The 5,047-nt window shown below is 48.6% G+C and overlaps 1 pseudogene across 1 annotated transcript; it reads right to left on the reverse strand.

Annotated features, from left to right (window-relative positions):
- Positions 1-396: 396 nt before the first annotated feature.
- On the reverse strand, positions 397-1,357 carry LOC116101800 (annotated as a pseudogene). Its single transcript, XR_004122926.1, has one exon. The product of XR_004122926.1 is annotated as a calcineurin B homologous protein 3 pseudogene (transcript).
- Between the last annotated feature and the right edge of the window lie 3,690 nt (positions 1,358-5,047).

A 5,047-nucleotide genomic window follows, 5' to 3' on the forward strand; every position in this document is an offset into this window, starting at 1 on the left:
GGCCATATGATGGTTCTAGTTTTAGGCTTTTGAGAAACTTCTATATTGACTTCCATAGAGGCTGAATGAATTTACATCCCTACCAGTCATCGTGTGTACACGTTTCCTTCCCTCGAACCCCTGTATCCTATCCAGCGTTTGTTTTATTGATAGCCATTGAACCTAGCATGACCTTGAACCCCTGATGACTAAGGATACTTACGATTTTCGTGTTTACTGGCCATTGGTACTTTTATGTTTTAATCATTTTATTTTTTGACACAGAGTCTCACTATGTGAGCTCTGGCCTGCCAGGAACTCACTCGTAGGAGACCAGACTGGCCTCAAAGTCACAGAGATCTGCCTGCCTCTGCCTCCTGAGTTCTGGGATTCAAGGCAAGCACAGCCACGCCCCGCTCTTCTCTTTTGGTCATCTTTATTCTCAGAAATGAAAGCCATCAAGTCCCACTTAACCCTTAGCGGCTGCAGGAGTCTGCCGGATTCAATGGGGCAGCTTCTCCAGTGGGGCTGCGGCAGCCGGCAGGTCACTGGCACAAGCCCATGGCTTCTAGATTCAGGAAGCTGACTTGCATCTTGGCCTCCAATTCGAGGCTCTGCCAGGTCTTGACGAAGTCCTCGAAGGTGATGCCTTCGTAAGGCTGGTCCTCCGTCAGCGGCTGGTCGGACACCTTGGACGCCTCCTTCAAGGCTTCCTGAGCGATGGCATTGGTAACCGAGAGCAGAGAGGCACTATCCACCTGCGGGTTCGCCGACAGCAGGTCCCCCACCACCCAGCGGTACTCCTGCAGGGTGATGATCCCATCGCCGTCCTGGTCGTACATGTTGAAGAGGAAACGCAACTTATCTTTGTGAGACTGCTCCTCCTTCTTGAGACCGGGCTGCAGCGGCCGGAAGTAGGAGATGATAGTCAGGAAGTCCTGAAAGGTGATCTCCTCCGCCAGACCGCTGGTCCCTTTGCCCAGGTTCCGGTTGTCGAAGAAGGCGCGGACGATCCTGGAGCGGATCGGGTTGAACTCCAAGTCCAGGACGTTGTCGAAGCTCTCTGGCCGGAGGGTGGGCTGGTCCCCGCTCAGCAACCTGAACCTCTGGTGCAGCAGCTTGATCTGTTCCCAGCTGAAGTCGCACTTGTTCAGGATCTCCTCCTGGATTTGCGCCCACCATAAATCGGACCTGCTCTCCCGCTCCCACTCCTCGCTGGACGATTGTGAGACGCCCATGGTGCCGGGTACGCTTGGAACGACCTCAGGCACTCAGTGAAAGGGCTCCCTGGACGATCTCACCTTGCTGCCGTTCTGATTTATTAGGTCATCAAAGTAACCTCTGTGAGGGCAGGCCAGTCACAATCCCTGAAGGCTCTTTCCTTCCCAAATTCAGTGAAATGAAGCAGATTATAATAAATATTACACATTATGTATTATAGATTGCATGTTATATATTATGTAGTACATGTCACATATATTATGTATCATATATTTATTATATATTTTACATGTTACATAATTATAAAAATGAAAAGAGAGAGAGAGAACACGTTTTGGTTCTCCGAGGGCCTCCCTGGGAAAGCACAAAGATGTGTGTGTCCTTGTCTTACAAAAGATGCTAAAATGGCCAGTGATGCCAGCACTTGGGAGGTAGGGGCAGGAGAATCTCTGTGAGTTTGAGGACAACATGGTCTGCACAATTGAGTTCCAAGTCATTCAAAGGAAGGAAAGAATGATGGAAGGAAGAAAGGGAAGGGGGGGGGAGAAGAGAGGAGAGGGGAGGGGGAAGGGAGGGGAGGAGAGGACAGGAGAGGAAAGGAGGGGAGGGGAGGGGAGGAGGAGGGGGAGAGGAGGAGAGAGAAGCTCACCAAGATGCCAAGCCTTCATTTCCTGAAGGAGCAGAGGGGTTGATTCAGCCTTCTTGTAAAAGACTGACACCCAGCTAGCTCACTCCACTTACTTTATTCAAACATCATACAAGGTTAATTGGAGCTGGGAAAGGTTTCAGCTACCAAAGTTATCTTGCCCTTGCTGCCTTTGAGCACAGACAATCCACACAAATCTCAGTCCCATTTCACCATGGCTAACCATAATCAGAAGTAAGAACTCAGGTTTGCCAGTAGTGTCTTTGGACCAAGGTTTGTGTAGCTGCAAGCTCTCATGTAGTACCAAGTGCAGACTTTCCAGAGAGACATCTCTTCAAGGTTCAGTCTCAAAACAATTTCTCAGCCTTTTACTCATTCACCCAAACACAGTAATGGCTTTGAAACAGTTCATTCAAAGCCAGACACAAAGGCTTTACTCTACAGACCCCTACGTGGGAAGGAAGAGTTGATTCCACTTACACTTCCTTCTGTATCACAGCCCATCAGCAGGCTCTCACACTATAGGACCCAAACAACAATGACAACAGCGCATGACTCAATTTGGAACTCTGCCTTCCAGGCAAGATGTGGCCTTCGATGTCTGGGTATCAGAAAAGCTGTGACGACCTGCAGGAGACCCTCACAAGGCACAGCTAGTACCATTCTTTTGTGGGTAGATGGAAGCACATCTGATGCCCAAGAGCCCAGCAACCTTCTCTCTCCTACCCCACCCACACTGGTAGCTAGAGTAGGCAGCAGGTAAGAGGTTGACCTGAGAGCGGACTCCAGGGAAGCATCTCTTGTCAGTCATCACCCTTGCTGCTCAAGTGAACCTTCAGCCATGCTCCTATAATTCCAGTAAGTTCCTTGAATGGTATTCTTGATATTCTTGGTTCTCTTCTGGCATTCTCCATCCGGGGTCTAGCACAAACAGACTCCCCAGGTGCCGCAGGCTGACCAATCTGGGCCTCCCTCAACCCACGGGAGAAACAGGGTCCTAGTCAGGTAGACAAGGCGTAGGTGAAGAAATGATGGCAGAGACGACACATGAAGTACAGGATCTGAATGTATTTCTTAAAAATGGCATCAGACTTTTACAGTCATTGCAAAAGAGAGATGGTAAATCTGGCAGCTCAATAGTTGAGGTACATCTGAGGCTATCTAAAACATACTGGGTCTAAAGCAGCAGCTATCTCCTCTAAATTGATGCTGCATCCCCCGGGCCCAAGCACTCTGGGCCCCGGGGGACTGCCGATTGCCTGAATTTGAGTCGTAGCCCATCTAAGTTCTAGTGTGAGTCCCGCATGAGCGTCCAAGTCCAAGTCCAAGTCCAAGTCCTAGTCCTCCTGCACCAAGTGAAAAGCTGGCTTAAGTAGCACACAGCAAGCAGGGCAGATGACAAGAGTCACGTAGGCAGGTGACCGCTACATCAAGGTCAGTGATCTTACTGACCAAGATCACATATCCAGTTGTGAAACAGGTGGAAGAGCAATGTTGCCCCTCCCTGCTGGGGCTAATTTGGTATTCCTATGCTAATTCTCTGGGTCTGCTGGAGGCAATGACTAGGGTTCCAACCTAACACTTCTAGCTAATGTCCTTGAGCGGAAGTCCTTCCCTTCGATTACTCTCTAGTATGTAAAACATTTCTAACTATTGTAAACTATCTATTACCCTAAGGAATGTGCTTGACCTCTGTTGCTAGCTCTGGTGAGGCAGATTCCTTGAGAGAAATTCCAAGTTATGGACAGCTTGGTATTAAACTAGGATAGGTTGGTAACATTGTGTTGGCCAGGAAACAATGCCCAATCTTAGCCATTTACTGACCCGACCCGCGGGTCTCAGTAATTCAGGGGACACGAGGAGGGTCACAACCTGAAAATAAAGAATGGGCGAGAGAGAAGACAGGACTCAAGGAAGCATTGCTTGTCAAGAGTCGTCTACTGAAAGCAGAAGCTCAAATTTAAAACAAGGTTTTGGGAGGGGGGACAGGAGGGAGTACAGTGAAGAATTACAAGATCTTCTGGGGTGGAGCCCCCGAGGACAACAGGTAGGGAGGAAACGGTTGGGGAGGTAACAGTTTGTCAGAAGTCAAGGTACACTGATCATTCTTTTCTCAGGGCCAAGCAGGAAACTTATGGTTGCCAGGCAGAATATTTGTCTCTGGGTTCTGGTCAAGTGGAGGCAGGTCAGCCAAGGGCCATTTGGTTCCCAATAATTTACAAATCATGTCTTGGGGTACCTTTATGCCTAATTATGAGGGCATGTTGACGATTGGAAAGACTGATCTGGAACACGTCTGAGTTAGGAGATACCAGCGACTGTCTGAATATCCAGGAGGCACAGAGCTCCTTTTGGATCCTTATTGCCTCTTATCCTTAATCAGGATTTTATCCCCGATATTTTGGATGTGACTGGAGTAGACAAGTGTGCGTGGCACCCAGGGAGTCACACTGCAGTCATTGGGGTCCTGAGCTGTCCCTGGAGTTCACTTCAGCTCTCTGCCTAGGAAGTGAGATGGTAGGGACCTGAGAAAGCGGTGGCATCTTGTCAATATAGTGAAAGGACAGGATAAATACAGAGAGTGGGGGGGAGGGTATCAAAGCAGAGTGACTGCAGAACAGAGCCCTGGTCTCCCTGGCTCTTTGGTCAGGATCTTCTGACAAGCCCCTAGTCCCAATCATCCCTTCAGATGGTCCTGAACACTCCTCTCCTCTATTAGCGCACTGCATATTAGCACTTGTATCACATCTACCAGCTGGGAGAGTGTTTGGAAGCACAAACAAGCCCTGGGTTCCAGGATAGAAAGAATTATGAGTGCAAAGCCATTCTTAGCTACCTAGTGTTTTCAAGGCCAGTTTGGACTACATGGGATGCTGTCATTAAAAAATAAAATAAAATAAAACGGTGTGAGTGTGTGTGTGTGTGTGTGTGTGTGTGTGTGTGTGTGTGTTATTCCTTCACTAATCTCACTAATAGGGAAGCGGGGGTTATGATTTATTGTGGCCAGCAGGTGGCAATAAAGTGCCTTGTGTCCAACTCAGAGGAAGCTGACTTTCTGCTTCCACTTTAAAAGGAGTCAGTTTTTGGCGACTAAAGGCCTCTTTCCTACATTGTCCAAACACACCCTGCCTTCTTCATAAGGAAATACTTTCTCACCAGACACAGGGGCTCCTTCCTCAGATCCCTAATGGTATCTAACAT

The sequence above is a fragment of the Mastomys coucha genome, unplaced genomic scaffold (assembly GCF_008632895.1).
Source record: "Mastomys coucha isolate ucsf_1 unplaced genomic scaffold, UCSF_Mcou_1 pScaffold21, whole genome shotgun sequence".
Lineage (NCBI taxonomy): Eukaryota > Metazoa > Chordata > Mammalia > Rodentia > Muridae > Mastomys > Mastomys coucha.